Consider the following 16879-nt stretch of genomic DNA (forward strand, 5'->3'; position numbering starts at 1 on the left):
GACTGGTTGGTGCCTCTGCTGCAGCCAAAAGAGCTCGGGAACAGTCACAGTGTGGGGACAAAGCAGCCTTGTTTTGGCACTGCCCCAAATCTGATGGTTCACTTCAGATGAAAGGCTTCTTTGAAAAAATCTGCTGAGGAGCTCCCTATTGTTCTGTCAATAACTAAAAAATACCCTCCACCCTTGTTATAAAAAATCTCTGCCAGGGCTCTATAGTTCTGATCCTGCTGGCAATCTTGTATTTCCCGGCTTCTAGGAGATAGGGAAATGGGACCACTCAACCCCTGTTTGTGAAGAAGCGTTCTCCCACCCTACAGGTGTAATCGAGGGGACACAGACAGCCTCCAGCTGGTACCCTTCCAAGTGGGCATCAGGTGCCCGAGCTTGCCCTTTAAAGCCATCTGTGGCAGGCTGGGTTAAGAGGAAAACTCTGCTTATTTCAGGAGGGTGCTGGCTGACGCGAAAGGCTTCTTATCTCCTCCTGAAAGCCAGTAAGTTGGGGTGCAGGACGCACCGGAGGAGCCGGTAATGATGCCAAACAGGATGATGCCCCATGATTCCTTCTGCCTTGCGAGGAAATGGCTTGGCCAATGATAGGCCCGCTGGACGCCAGGCGTGGTCAATTACCGCGGACTGCTCCTTCACCGGCAAAGCTCCAGCACTCAAGCTGCTCAAGCTTGTGATCTCAAATTTCAGGATCTGGTGTTGGCGACTCATTTTCTGTTCCCCACCCCCACCCCCCACCCCAGCAAGGCAGGGCAGGCTTCCAGCAGCTGTTTGCATTTCTCTATGAGAAATCATGTTGTAAAGTATGCTCATAGTAGCACATTTCTTTTCCCCCAAAGATCTTGTATGCTCTTGAGGGAGATGACACCTCAGAGCGGCTCCAGGGCCACTTCTGGGTTCCCTTGAAAATCAGGGTGGGAGGGGTGGGGGAATCTGCAGCATAAAGTATTATCATGGAAAATGCAAAACATCTTGGATTTCAAATGCCTTGGCTTTCTTGAACTGTAGTTTGCTGCTTCCAGCCCACTCCACCCCCCCCTTTCTTTTAAAAGTGGAACCTCCCTGTTCAGCTGGGATTCACCGAAACCCAGAACTAGCTTCGCTCTGATATTTCAGTGTTCCAGAGAAAGGTTCAAAAGAGCATCCGCTTTTACAACGTGGACCCCCCCCCAACCACCCAAGCCACAAATGTGTTAGTTCGATTCTCTGTCAGTGGATTCACTTTGCCCTTTGTCCCATTTAGAAGCTTATAGGAAATTAAAAGGTCAACTACTGGATAGAGAGTTTCTACCCCAATCACCGCAGAGCTAAGAAAAACATGCTCCCCCTGCATTTTTCTCTCCCAATACAGGCACAATACCTGTATTGCTTAATAAACCTGTTCAAAGGAGAGCCATAATGCTCGCCAGGTTTAATGTTATGCCTTCTGCCCTATTACATGGCAGATTTAATAAGCAAGAAAGGCTAAAAGATTGTGCCCATGCAACGATGGCTCAGGTGAATCTCTGGCCCACCACTCATTGCCACACTGTCTCGATTCAAGGAAATCAGATCCAAGTATGTGAATATTATCTCCTTTTTACATTTTACTCCCATCTCCCCGATTTAATTAGGATTACACTACTTCTGTTGGACAACTCCTGATCCTTCTGCATGATAGTGGTGCAGACTTTCTCCTGGAAATTACTAAACGCCAGTAGATTACCTTCGACCTGCATTATGTAGGGTGGCATTATGTAGGCAGTTTATGTAGGGCATTATGTAGAGCATTATGTAGGGTGGTGAGGAACCACAAAGGATTGGCGCAGGAGCTCCTGCCGGACCTTGATAAATACCAGGTGAGGGCTAAGGAAAATGGCAAATGCAGTTCAATGTAGCAAAATGCAAAGTGATGCACATTAGGGCAAAATCCAAACTTCACATAATATCGCTTACAGGGGTCAGCGCTATCAGTCACAGACCAGGAAAAGGGGATTTGGGCTGCCTTTTAGTTGATAGTTCCATGGGAATGTCGTTCCATGTATGGCAGCTGTGAAAAAGGCAAACTCTATGCTGGGGATAATCAGGAAAGCGAAATCTGATAATAAAACTGCAAAGATTGTCATGCTCCTTCTTATATAAAATATCGCGGTGCCACTACAATTTGAGTAATTGTGTTCAGTTCTGGTCACCACATCTCAAAAAGGATATTGAAGAGATAGAAAAAAGTGCAGAGAAGGGCAACGTGAGGATGATTGAGGGACTGAGCACTCTGAGGAAAGGCTGCAGCCGCTTTGGGACTCCTTTTAGTTTGGAGAGGAGACGTCCTTGAGGGGGATAATGATTGAAGTCTATAAAATTATGCATGGGGTAGAAAATGTTGACAGAGAGAAATTTTTCTCTCTTTCTCACAATACTAGAACCAGGGGGCATTCATTGAAAATGCTGGGGGGAAGAATTAGAACTAATAAAAGGAAACACTTCTTCACGCAACGTGTGATTGGTGTTTGGAATATGCTGCCACAGGAGGTGGTGATGGCCACTAACCTGGATAGCTTTAAAAGGGGCTTGGACAGATTTATGGAGGAGAAGTCAATTTATGGCTACCAATCTTGATCCTCTTTGATCTGAGATTGCAAATGCCTCAACAGTCCAGGTGCTCGGGAGCAACAGCCGCAGAAGGCCATTGCTTTCACATCCTACATGTGAACTCCCAAAGGCACCTGGTGGGCCACTGCGAGTAGCAGAGAGCTGGACTAGATGGACTCTGGTCTGATCCAGCTGGCTTGTTCTTATGTTCTTATGTTCTTATGACCTGTATTGGATATGCTTTTTAATCTGTTTTTTATTACTGTTGTACTGTTGTCTATGCCAATAAAGGCTTGCTTCAAGAAAAAATAGTTCGATTTCCCTCGGCCAAAAAATATCCAGAAGAGGGTAAGCAAAATGAGATTGGGACACTTTCCTGCCAAAGCAAGGCCAAAACATATTTAGGATAGGGAAAAAAGACGATTCCCTGTCATTTTGGTTGTCCTCTTTTTCGCGGACAGGAGTGCGGATAGCCCAGGACAGAGTTTTACAATGTTATGAATGGTGGGAAGGAAGAGACAGTTTTCATCCTGACTCTTTAATAGCAGATTTGATTGATCACACAATTATACCGATAGCCATTACATTCAGGACAGACAGAATAAAATGCTTCTTCGGGCAATATCAAGGCAGTGCAGGAAATCCATGCCCAGACCCCGAAGAGGTAGACGTTGAGGCAGCTCAACAAAATGAAAAGGGCTTGGCAAATTCATTCTATCAGTGTTGACGGAAACACGAGATCTCAGTGTTCATTCAACATAGTTCTGGGGACCAGGGGCTAGGCAGAAACTGGAACAGTTTGTCAGCATCCCCAGGGCATAAAATTGGCAACTGTCCAAATCCAGATGCCTGACTCAACAGTCTGATTCAACAAAGGTCTTGGGACTGTCGTATCTGCAGCGGAGGGTGATTCAGGAGTGGTACCGAAATAGACAGTGTAATGTCTTTCAGCGTGTCTTTGGCTGACGTGGGGATTGGAAGCCAGAAGTCAGGATGATTACAGTGCTAGGGCAAGCTCAGGATCCCCAACATGGTGCCCACCTACTGGCCCCTTCCGCACACGCAAAATAATGCATTTTCAAACCACTTTCACAACTGTTTGCAAGTAGATTTTGCTATTCCGCACAGCTTCAAAGAGCACTGAAAGCAGTTTGAAAGTGCATTATTCTGCATGTGCGGAATGAGCCACTGTTATGTGGCACCCATGAAGTGGAGCCAAGAGGAGCTTTTGCCTAGTTGGACTCTCCGGCACCAACTTGGGTCTGGGGCAGGCGTCCGAGTTCCCTTTTTGTTAAATTGTCCAAATGTGCCTTCCGGAGAAATTGGATTTCCTGGGCTATAGAATCTCTGCCGCAGGACTAGAGATGGACCCTTCCAAGATCCAGGATGTGTTGCGGTGGCCTCCGCCCACAACCCGCAAACAGTTGCAGTCCTTTTTGCCTTTCGGATTGAGCGGAGCCCCTGGGGTTTTTATGAGCCTTACTCACAGGCCCCAGCCCAGCAGCCGGGGTGCCAGTTTCTCTCTTCTCTTCCTGGGGAGTTCAGTATTAGATTTCTATATAACGACACATAAGAGACACGCACACCACCAGGCACGCACTCACACCACAAGAAGAACAAGACTGTTCTTCCTCTGGCCCTGCTGCACCTTGCTGGATTGGGGGGGCGGGGCTCTCCGGTCCCTCTGCAGACACCAGAGCAGTATCCTTAAGGTGCATTAGGATCCTCGCTGATTTAATAGCAGTTCTGAAGAAATAATAAATGTCAACCTGCAAGGAGGCTGGGGGGCGGGGCCTGATGGTGGACAGCCCAGGCAGGCGCTGAGGCTGCCTGCTGCCGAGCTCCATCCCCCACCTCCCTGCAGGCCGACTTTGCAGGCAAGGGGTGGCGCTCCATGGTGTGCAGCCTGGGGCGCATGCAGTTTGGTCACCTACACATTAGCAGTGGCGTAACGCTAGTGGTGTACCGCACGCCCCCCCACCGCACGCCTGGGGACATGGGTTGCCCCATGTTCCCATTAGCAGTACGCCACTGCTCATCTGATGAACCAGATGTGTTTCCGCACTCCTACATCCCTGCTGGGGGACCTTGCGCAAGTCACAGTTCTTCGAAATTCTCTCAGCCCCACCCACCTCACAAGGTGTCTGTTGTGGGGAGAGGAGGGAAAGGAGCTTGTCAGCCACGTTCAGTCTTCTTACAGGAGAGAAATGTGAGGTCCAAACTCTACTTTTCTACCTCCCACAGCAGCCATTTTGTAGTTGCGCCCACCACCCTGCGTTGGAATACCAAAGATACCTGGAGGCTCAAAAAGGTTGGGGACCCCTGTGCTGGGGAATGGTGGGTATGATAAACCAGAATGGAGATGCTGTGAGCTGGACAGCACGGCAAACAGGCAGGCACACATGCAAACCCCCAAGTAACATCTTCCCATTTTGCATGAGTATCATGAGCTAGAGAGAGCAGTCAGGGAACCCACCAATGGCAATTCCTGGCCTCTGCTCTGCCATCATCATCATCATCATCATCATCATCATCATCATCATCATCATCATCATCATCATCATCATCATCATCATCATCATGATAGATAGATAGATAGATAGATAGATAGATAGATAGATAGATAGATAGATAGATAGATAGATAGATAGATAGATAGATAGATAGATAGATAGATAGATAGATAGATAGATAGATAATAATAATAAACAATAACAACAACAATAACAACAGCAGCAGCAGCAGCAGCAACAACAACAACAATTACAAGGTTTCTGACTTAGGGTTCAAAAGCACTGGTAGCTGGAAGGGAGTTGGAGACGAGGCAGACATCCTGGCAGGTTCCAGGAGAAAACAGATAAAAGCCAGCTCCTTCCTGTTTGGGGTGTTGTGGGTTTTCCGGGCTGTATGGCCGTGTTCCAGTAGCATTTTCTCCTGACATTTCGCCCGCATCAGTGGCTGGCATGTAGAACAGCCTGGCAGGTCTTGAATTAAAAACCGGTTACTTGTATATTACATTCTTAATTTTGTTACTGGCATGTGAATATTCAAATGATTCGGACTGTGACTTTAAAAGTGGATGTTGTCAGTTCTTTTTACTTGCCTGCAATATAACATTTCAAGTGTAGCCCCAGATCAACAACTTCACGGTGATGGATCTGGCCACTGCCTTATAATCACAACTTCTTGGCTTGTAGGCACAGGAAAATGTGTTCAACCAAAACATGGATTTTTCTTGTTATCTGTAACCACAAAACATGGATTTTTCTTGTTATCTGTAGCCACAAAACTATTGTATATTTTGGAAGCACAAACATATGAGATTTATGTAAGTGCCTTGAGAACATGTGTTTATCTATTTGACTACATGACTGTACATATTATGTCTCACTCAGCGATTCTCTGATTTATTATATTTACAGGTTCCACTGGCTTTGACACTTGTACGAGGCCAGTTCACATCCAGATTCTGGTTAGCTTAGGCTCATTCCGCACATGCAGAATAATGCACTTTCAAACTGCTTTCAGTGCTCTTTGAAGCTGTGCGGAATGGCAAAATCCACTTGCAAACAGTTGTGAAAGTGGTTTGAAAATGCATTATTTTGCGTGTGCGGAAGGGGCCTTAGTGGACTTTTACACAGGATTTTGACTTTGTATTACACAGGATTTTTATCACTGTTATTAGGGTCCGTATTTCAGATACCTTGTGGTACTGTTGTGTTGCTTATGGATTTAGACACGCATTATCACAAAGACTTCATCTGAAAGTAGGCAGCAATTGCTGTGAGCCTCCTTCAGTGTAATTTCTCTTGTGTTGTGCTGCGTGCCCCAATCCCCACTTATTTCACAAAGCATAAGAAGCAGCCAGACTTCATCGCAGGGCTCTGTTGAACTGGGGCTAAATCCCAGACTCTTGTATTGTGTGAGAGCATGGAGAAAACAGAGCGCCACTGAACATATGCAGAGTACATTCTCTCATACTTGAGATCTGGGCTTAAGCGTTCTTGGTAAGAGAGAGTGGGGATTTCAAGAAGTCCTCTTTAGCAGGAGTGGAAATTTCAAGAAGTTCTCTTTAGCAGTGGCAATTTGGGGGGGGGGGGCACTGTGTGGGTTTGGGACAAGAAGGCAGAGTAGCAGCTGACCAGGAAAGGGATGTGAGGCAGAGATAACTGAAGATGTCTACCTTCTGAAACCATGGCGATCAAAAGAGTGACTGAAGACTGTTTGGGGCTTGTCTGGCTGGGTGGGAGATGGAAGATATAGGGTGGCCATCCCAAAGTGGGAGATCCTGGCGACTTGGAGGCGGAGTCTGGGAAAGGCAGGATTTGGGGAGGGGAGAGACTTGGTGTCCAGATCAAATCCCCCCGGGGGCGGGGGAGAAATTGCTGCTTTGGAGGATGGACTCTAAGCCATTGTACCCCATTGCGCGCACCGCACCCCCTTACCTTAGTTCAGCTGGCTGCTCTTTGCAGCCGGCCGAACTCCAGGCTGCAAAGAGCAGCTGGCTAAACTCCAGGCCTGGCGGGGCAGGGGAAAGGGTGTGGGAGGCGATTTTCCACGCCCCCCCATGAGACCCCAAGGATGCACCCCTAGGGCATGGTGCCCCCTCCCCGTAGCACTGGGATCTACCCCCAAAATCTCTAGGTATTTCCCAAGCTGGAGATGGCAGCCTTCTAGGTGCGCTTCTGTTTCCCATGGATTCCCAGAAATCCATCTTTCTATGATAATATGCCTGGCCAAGCCTCAAAATAGAAGTATATGTGTATGCATTAATAAAGACTGTGTGAAGTTTATAATTGCCCTCCTGACTCTCCTTAAAACGTTTGCAAGCACCTTCTGGGACAAGGCTTGTGTTTCTTCAATATGAACCCCTGAATGTAACCTAGGTAGAGCCTTTATCCTATTCTATAGTATATTTTTGAAACATTTAACTGTGTTGTAGGTTCTTTGATGTTCTAATAATATTACTCTGTAAAAATGCATGAAACCCTCAGCTTTGGTTTTGAAGGCTGACTTTAGATACTGTGTAGATTCTTAGGTGTTATATTGATGGGTTTTCTCCAGATAGAATTTGATGAATAGATTAGCATAGATCCTTTCTATTTTTAGGTAGCATTTTTGTATGTGTTTTATGGATTCATTTGAGAAAATAGTATAGAATTATTCTCTGCACTAGTATTTCCTCATCAGCCGGGAGCAGCCAGCCCTTCAGGTAATCCCATCATCACTAACAAAAGGATCTTTTGACCTACAAAGGATGGACTCAGGGTGTGGACTGACTGTTGGAAGACTTGGTTTTGCACTATGGGGGTGGGACCCTTTTCTGGGTTACTGGGGAAATGTATAAAAGGGGCTGACGCACAGCCATGTGCGGGGTCCTTGTTTGGAGAGCTTCTGATGCACAATAAAAATACACTTGCTTTCGAAGAAGCCCCGGCTCCTGCTGTCTCCTTGTTTGCTGCCTTTTGCTGAAATCACTCTGAAATCACTTTTTGTTACCTGGGCAGCGGGTAACACTTCCTTGGGTATATTTCCAGAGTAGGCATCGGGAGGGGATTTTACAACCAGACCCCAAACACACGCCCCAATCCAAGCCTGGCCCCATGCAGCCTCCAAAGCGCAGCAGAACCCTAGGCGGTCAAGAGGGTCGCCAACCTCCCAGGGGGGTTAAGGAAATCACCACACTGTACCAATAGCTAAAGGTCCCAAAGAACCCATTCCATTCATGAATATCAGTTTTATAAATTATTTTATCAATCTACTATCAACCCAAATCAATTTTTCATAATAGTCCCACAGGTAAAAAAATTGCTCAACCTTCAGGTGTACCTACCCTATCTAGTTATGATGGTGGAATCACTCTCTCCAGGTGGGGCCGGGAGAACCCCCGGAATGACAGCTTGTTACCCTCAATAAAATAAAAAGGAGCACAATTTTTATTTTATATTACTCCGTTTATTTAGCCATAAAATGTTTTTCAGGTCTCCACTGTGTACGTGAGAGTTGAAGGCATCCAGGCCTGACTCAGGGAGCTTCAATGTTCCTACCATTAAGAGACTCACGAACCATCACAAAGGGTGCAGGTCTTGCGACTGTCTTTATCAATTAAGAGTCTGAGGAGGGAGTCTCGGGCTATTGATGAAGTCACCACAACAAGGAAACACCTTTGACCCATCTCGGGATCCCCTTCAACAAATGAAAATAAAAACTCCTTTCTATTTGGTTCTGGTGGGTTTTCCGGGCTGTGTGGCCGTGGTCTGGTGGATCTAGTTCCTAACGTTTCACCTGCATCTGTGGCTGGCATCTTCAGAGGTATTAATAATAATAGAACTACCACTACTGTTGCACTCTGGCTATAACTAATATTTCAAATACGTATATTTATGAGTTTATATACATGAGTTTATATCATTGTTCATATTTTTAACATATTTCATTGGTTGTAAATACAATCATTTCTTGTTGACTACATCCAACCGGTAAGTTCAACTTATTTTTAACAATTATAACAAATAAATTCAGGGTCATCCGTATTAATTCAGGTAGGTATTTAGTTCATACTCTCCCATCAATTCAGCATCCTTAAGGTAAGTCTGTATGTATTAAATAAGTCCAAAATTGTACACAGACAGAAGTCCAAATTCTTTTAAACACTTTTAAACACAAAGAGGAAAACGCATTGCGCCTAATCCGCATTTTTCGATGGCTTCATCAGCCTCACGCGTTGTAGATGTGTAGATTTCCCTACCCCTGATCTAGTCCACCAATCAGTAAGTGTTTGGGTGGAACTGCTGTGCAAAGATGTGGTTGAGTTCCCCACCCTGGGACATGGACAATATATACCCCACTAAAACATTCCCTTCTCACTGGACACTGTGTGTAACAGACTTCCCTCTGTGATACACCTCTGAAGATGCCGGCCACAGACGCAGGCGAAACGTTGGGAACAAGATCCACCAGACCACGGCCAGGCAGCCCGGAAAACCCTCCACAACCAGTTGAATCCAGTTGTGAAAGCCTCCATTCTATTTGCCCGCCTCCCATTTACTTTGAATTCCCCCCCTATAAATTGTTTTACATGTGCTTTTTTTGCCAGGCTTGGCCATGGGCCCTGCCTGGTGCTGACCGAGCTGCTGAATAATAATAATAATAATAATAATAATAATAATAATAATAATAATAATAATAATAATAATAATTATTATTATTATTATTATTATTATTATTATTCACATAACAACACAGCACAAGTGTCTGGAATTCATCTCTGAATATCGAGTCCTTCCCAAGGACCTAGGATATTAGAGGTATTTGCGTAGAATATGTGCAGTTCCTAGAAGTGCCGCTTTCTGCAGCATGTGGACTGATGTTCTGTCCAAGTTTAGGCTTTCCAGATGTTTTTCAAGATTTCTTGGGATTCCTCCTAGAGCACCGCCTACTAGTGGGATTACTGTTGTTCTTTTTTGCCACAATCGTTCAACTTCAGTTTGTAGGTCCTTGTATTTTGTGATCTTTTCCAGCTCTTTGTGCTCTACCCTGCTGTCAACTGGCACAGCAACATCGATGATCCAAACATGTTTATTATTATTATTATTATTATTATTATTATTATTATTATTATTATTATTATTATTATTATTATTATTATTATTATACACATTACAGCACAGCACAAGTGTCTGGAATTCATCTCTGAATATCATCGAAGTCCCTTCCCAAGGACCTTAGGATATTAGGAGGTAATTTATGCAGGAATATGTGCAGGTAGTTCCTTGTGAAGTGCTGCTTTCTGCAGCATGTGGACCTGATGTTCTGTCTAAGTTTAGGCTTTCCAGATGTTTTTTCAAGATTTCTTGGGATTCCTCCCTAGAGCAATCGTACTACTAGTGGGATTACTGTTGTTCTTTTGCCACAGTCGCCTCCGACTCTCAATTTGTAGGTCCTTTGTATTTTGTGATCTTTTTCCAGCTCTTTGTCCCTTCTTACTCCAGTTGCTGTCAACTTGTATACTACCAGCAACATCTATGATCCAAACATTGTTTTTTCCCTCTACCACTGTTATGTCTGGGGTGTTGTGTGCCAGGTGTCTGTCTGTCTGTATTCTAAAGTCCCAGAGTATTTTTGCTTCTTCATTTTCTGTGATCTTCTCTGGCTTGTGCTCGTACCAGGTCTTGCTACAGGGCAGGCCGTACTTTTTGCAAAGGTTCCAGTGCACCATTGCTGCTAGCCTATTGTGACGTTCGAGATAGTCAGTTTGGGCTATTTTCTTACAACAGCAGATGATGTTGTTGTTGTTATTATTATTATTATTATTATTATTATTATTATTATTATTATTATTATTATTTCTTGTATTTATAAACCACCCTCCCTCCCCCAAAGGGCTCAGGTTTCACTTCTTACTGAACGAAACTCTGTCCGACCGCATTAAAACTTTTATTTTATTTTTCGATTTGAATGTCGTGGCTTCGGCTTTATTTGCTGCCCGGCTGAAAACGCTATGAAAGTCGCCCCTGGCAGTGGGCAGCAACAAGCGGATCTCCAGCCTCCCTTGGCGAAAATGGCTGCTTTGGGAGCTGGGATTGGTGGCAGGATGTCGCCCGGAGGCCCCCTGGCCAATCCTTCCCCTCCAGAAATTCCTCCACCCGGGACTGCGACGACCCCCCCCCCTCCCCCGTTTTGCAAGACACGTGCAGCCTCCAGCGCAATTCACACGCGGAGATCTGTGCAGGGACGCAAAAAAAAAAATCCCCTTCCGCGGATGCATGATTGAATGCACGTCTGCCTGCCTGCATCAGCTGGGAGGATGCAGAGCGCTGGGAACAGGTGCAATGTGCAACGGCGCGGGGAGGGGAGGGGGGAGGAAGCGGCTCTCCCTTCCGGCTGCAACAGCCGTGCCCCCTCCTGTCCCAGGCTGGGTGGCCAGGGGAGAGTGGCAGAGGAGGAGGAGGAGGGGGGAAAGGGGAGGCGCCCGCCGACGTCACGCCGGGCTCGCGGCCTCGTCCCAAGCCGGCTCCCCGCCCTCGGCCCAAGCCCTCCGCGGTTCGGCAGAGGCGCCGCAGCCGCGCACCGGGGCAGCCTCGACGGAGCGCTCCCGCTCGCCGCTCGCCCGCCGCTCGCCGCCGCCGCGCCGCCCGGACGGCCACCCCGGGGGTCGCCCGCCCGCGCCGACCCCCGCCCCGCGGAGCCCCCTTTCCCCGCGCCCCGCGCTGAACACATGAGGTTTTTCAGGTTGACCTTCAAGTGCTTCGTCGACTGCTTCTGAGTCGCCCCGGCCGCCCGCCCCCCCTGCAGAGAAGGCACCCCCGGCCCGGGCCCGGCCCCTTCCCCGGCGAGACCCCCCCGCCCGCCCGCTCCCACCTCTCCGAGGGGCTTCTCGCTCCCCGCCACCACCCCTCCCTTGCGCGCGGCGCGGCCCCGATCCGCCTGGAGGGGAGCGGGCCGGCCTCGGGGGTCCCCCCCGGCGCCATGGCCAAGGGGGCTTCCTCGGAGGGCGGCGGCGGCGGCGGCGGCGTCTACAGCGTCTCGGCCGAGAAGAAGACCGGGCGGCCTCCCGCCGGGGAGAAGGGCCCCGACGCCCACCCCGACGGCCCGGCCCTGGCCCTGCCGCCCCCCGCCAGGGAGACCTGGACCCGCCAGATGGACTTCATCATGTCCTGCGTGGGCTTCGCCGTCGGACTGGGCAACGTGTGGCGCTTCCCTTACCTGTGCTACAAGAACGGGGGAGGTGAGCAGCCGGAGATGGGCACGGCGCGGGGGGGGGGGCGGGGGAGGAGATGAGGACCCCGGAGCGGGCCGGGCTGGGGGGGGGGTGCTCCCCTGGCCTGCGGAATGGGATGGAGATGGGTAGACCGGTGGGGGGGGGGCTTCAGGATCCAGGGGCTGACCTTTGGCCCTAAGAAAGGTGGGAGGGGGCATTATCCTTCCCACCAGGAGAGATCCCAAGGGGTGGTCCTTCCCTCCATGGTGGCGAGCCTACGGCACTCCAGATGTTCATGGACTACACTTCCCATCAGCCCCTGCCAGCATGGCCAATTGGTTTTATAAATTATTGGCCGTGCTGGCAGGGGCTGATGGGAAGTGTAGTCCATGAACATCTGGGGCGCCACAGGTTCGCCACCACGACGTCTAGACTAAAGTCAGGTGGGAGGGTGGATTTGGGGGATCTGGATTCCTCCCGTGACTGGGCCCGGACCTCCTTCGCCGAAGGGCAGTTGGCGCTCTGTCCAGGGACCAGCCGTGGAGGGGAACATACCGGAGGCTCCTTGGGAAGCAAAGAACTCCAGTCCGGTGTTGGAGACAAAGATGAATGAGGCCGCCTGTTTGCAAGACCTGGGCCCAGCTCTGGAATTTGGACAGGACACACTTTGGGAGAGGAGCGACGCGCAGGCCTGGGCACCCAATGGCTTGGCAGGGTGGCAGCCTTGTCAATATTTTAAATAGGGGGTGGGGGGGTTTAATGACCTGAGAACTGTAGAATCCGGCCCGCTTCCCATGCTGGGGTGGAGAAGATCTATGACGAAAAAGCCTGCGACTCTCCGGCAGCTGAAAACCTGGGGTTTCGAAATGAAAAGTCCCTGCCCTTTTCAAAGCGGGCTACTCGTGCCACTCGGGGAGTTGGGCCAAGATGGTCTGAAACAGGCAACATCCAGAGGGTTGGGGGGGAGTCAGGGGCTGGGAATCCCATCTACGGGTCGCCTCTTTGAGCTGGGAGGGAGAGTTAAGGAATCCTAAGAGAAAATGTGCCTTCCGGGGAGTGGGGTGGAAAAGAGAAAGCAAGGAACGGGATCCGGTCTAGGCTGAAGCTGAAAGATGAGCGGGTGGTGATCAGATGCAGAAAGAATCTTGTCGGAGCTGGAGTTACGCAGGCGCGGAGAAGATACCAGTTGGCATGGTTCTGCCCGACATATGTCACCCTACACAGCACTTGTCATTCAGGGAGCAAAGTGCATCTTTCAACTCACGGAAGGAAACATTTCTTCTATGGGATATCAATATCCCACCTACTTCGCCTCTCCAAGATAAGTGAGATGCCGTGGTTAGAGGGTTGGGCTAGAGCAGGGGTCTGCAACCTGTGGCTCTCCAGAGGGCTCATGGGAATTGTAGCCCATGAACCTCTGGAGAGCCACAGGTTGCAGACCCCTGGACTACAGCCTGGGAGACCCATGTTCAAGGCTGCTCTCTGCCATGAAAGCTTGCCAGGTGACCTTGGGCCAAAAACCTACCTTGCAGGGTTGTTGTGAGGAGAGAAGGGGAGGAAAGGCAAATGATAGCTACATTGGCTTCCCCACCGGGGAGAAAGGAAGGACGTAATGAAGTAAATCAACAAATGAAATGGGAGTGCAATAGCCCACCCCCTCTGAAAAAAATATCAGCTAGGGACAGCGAGAGAGCGGGACAGAGAGATACTGCCCCCCCCTCCAAGTAGGACATCAAAAAATTCAGCCAGGCCAAGGGATGCCCCCCCCCCTCCCGCCCACTGTTAGTGCTCTGACTCATTTGGCACGCTGTTGTGTGCCACCCACAGCCTGTCAGGTCGGAGGGACTTAGAGGATGCAGCAATGGCTGGGCTAGGTTTTGAGGAACCTGGATTCGAATCCCCACTCCACTGTGGAAACTTGCTGGGTGACCTTGGGCCAGTTACGCACCTTCTCCACCTCGCAGGGTTGGTGTGAGGATTAAATGGAGAGGAGAAGGATGTCAGCGCCACGGAGGGGAAAGACGGGTTATAAATGGAGCAAGCAAATGAATAAAGGGCTCCCAATCTTTTCCTGGCCGTTCCAGCCATCCAGTTGGCCTGTGAGGTTTGGTGCTCTGTGACTTGTCCTGGGCATCGGAGATGTGTTGTTTCTAAGGTGGGATGTCCAGAGGTGGGACTTCAATGGAATGGAACGGGCGCAACGCTGAGAGTTCTCCTTCACAAACTCCCCGCTCGAGTGCGTGGTGGCAGCACAAGAGGCTTCCAAACAAACCTGACTTGCTTCCTCTGTCCAGCCAGCTCCATTTTGCTGAGGCTTGCGCAGGGGAGCGCCCCACTCTGCCCTTGACGGGGGCCCGGTGGGTCAGGTCTCTTTGACGTGTGCACTGCCAACCCTCCCGGCGCCCACATTTCCCCCTTGCCTTGTGGTCTGGCTCTCCTGTGAGATGTTACAGAACAGGCATTGGCTGTTTCCCCTTGAACAGGGGGTAATCAACAAGCAGAAGAAGGTTTTGGCACGTGCCGGTTGTCCCCTGCAAATGCCCCCCATCCCATCCCACCCCCGGATGTTTTTATCTTGTCCTACTTCCCTAACTGGCTTTTTTTTTTAAACCAGAAGTAAGTCTGTCGGAGGGAGGGAGGGAGGGAGCAGCTGGTATGGGGGGCTTTTCAATGGAAATATCAGTGAATGTGGGAAGGGGTACTTCCTCATATTCTCCTTATAAGTGACCACGTTCTCTGTTCCCTTGGCACACATGGGATCTGGAGGGCGCGTCTGCTGAGATCACGTCTCGTTTGTCCTTCGTGGCGTGTGTTGTATTAAACATGCTCCCCAGCTTGCAGATAACATTTGTATAGTCTACGGCTTAATAAGGTTATAAAACTCATGGGCATGGCAGATTCCACCCCACCCCCGAAGGATATATTTGAGGCAATGGCCACTGCCTAGTTCTGCAGAGAGCCCAAACAGATAGACGTTTTGGGGCGCAACGGAATCCACATTGAACCACAGTCGAGCGTCCCAACCACTGAAGTCAGTGGTGATACATCAGGACACAGTCAGAGCAAGCCGGCTTGTGATTGGCTATTGTAGCAGAGGGAGCAGAGAGGGAGGAATGCCAAGAAGGAAGTCAAGAGATTTCAGAGGGTAATTGACTTTCACTCAGGTGTGTTTAATTGGCACAACACGGTGGTTGCACAAGAACATGGGAAGGTCATCTCTGCCAGGGAGCAAGGAGAGGCGGGCCGGCGTTGTTGAGATTGAGCTCTTGTTTTGCGGAACCTGGACTCTTGTAAAACGGCTCGAGGCTACCTCCAGACATGTGTCGAGCGAAATTCCTACGTCCTCACCTGCCGCCTGCCAGACACCTGGATTGTGAGCCAGAGAAGGTGACGCTACTGGCGCCTTGATCTTTTCTTCACACACATCTGGAAAATGTGGTGGTGGGGAAGAGGATCACAACTTTGTCTGGAATTGTCAGAGCCCCTCTTCCTGTGTTTCAGTGTTGTACCACGACACCACGACACTGTGTGCTGCTGAATCTGCCCTCTCCTAGGACCAGATTCTCCTCCTTGCTTTCGGAAGGAAGGAAAGGCCTGGTCTGGCTGTTAACAGTCAGCCTGTGGAAGAAATGGTGCATTGGCTCGTGGGGCCTCTTCTCAGTCATGATCGCTTGCAGAACAAGTCACGCTTACAGGCGGACTCTCTGATCAAACGCCCCACTCAAGCTGACGCTGACGACGACTCTTGATAACAAGATAATGGCAGGTATTAAGATAGTCTTGATAACAAGGCAATCACTTGGAGCCTGACTGAGATGCGGGTCTCCCCCATGGGCTACTGAGAGCTAGAAACCCAGCTTAGTTTTAAACATCAGCCATTTCTATTCAAAGTGACATATATGCTAGAAGGCAACCGTCAGAACGTTGTCTCTGGTGTCCATCTGACATTTTTGAGGGAAGGATTTAGAACAGCATCAACAGGCTACTAATCCTCTTGTTTAAACTTAGAGCAGTGGTTCCCAACCTGGGGTCCTCATGGCCCCAGGGGTACGGGGGAAATTACACTTGCTAATATTTGGGTACAGCTTTAGGAAAAAGGGTTGCCGAGGGGCTCGCGAGTGAAGCAAGGTTGGGAACCACTGATGTAGAGGGAGAGAGATTAATTCCCGATCTGGTGTTTCAGAGGCGTCCGAAACTGGCGCAGGGGAAGGGTATGCAAGAGAAAAGCTCAGCTCTGAGCCGAGTTACATTAGCACCTCGTGGCTGGGACGAATTGTTTTTCTCCATTCACGGGCGAGATCTGGGATCCATCCTTTGTAAATGTTTTGACACTGCTTGTGTATCTTGCTATGCTCATAAAGTCTTATTGAATTGAATCATACTGAGCAAACACCCAAGGGATTGCCAGAGCCTTGAACTGTGGCCCAGAGCCAACGTGCCGTGGTGCGCGCATACCGTTTCTCCCCTCGCACCGCAAGACTCGGTGTGTCCTGGCTCCAGGCTTCGTTCCTCGGGACAATAATCTATTTCTCTGGGCCTGCAGTAAAAAAGGAGGGCATTGTGAAAAGAAGTCTGTAGCACAGAGACGGCGCTTCTCTTGACTCA

The sequence above is a fragment of the Sphaerodactylus townsendi genome, linkage group LG03, assembly GCF_021028975.2.
Source record: "Sphaerodactylus townsendi isolate TG3544 linkage group LG03, MPM_Stown_v2.3, whole genome shotgun sequence".
In the NCBI taxonomy this organism is placed as follows: domain Eukaryota; kingdom Metazoa; phylum Chordata; class Lepidosauria; order Squamata; family Sphaerodactylidae; genus Sphaerodactylus; species Sphaerodactylus townsendi.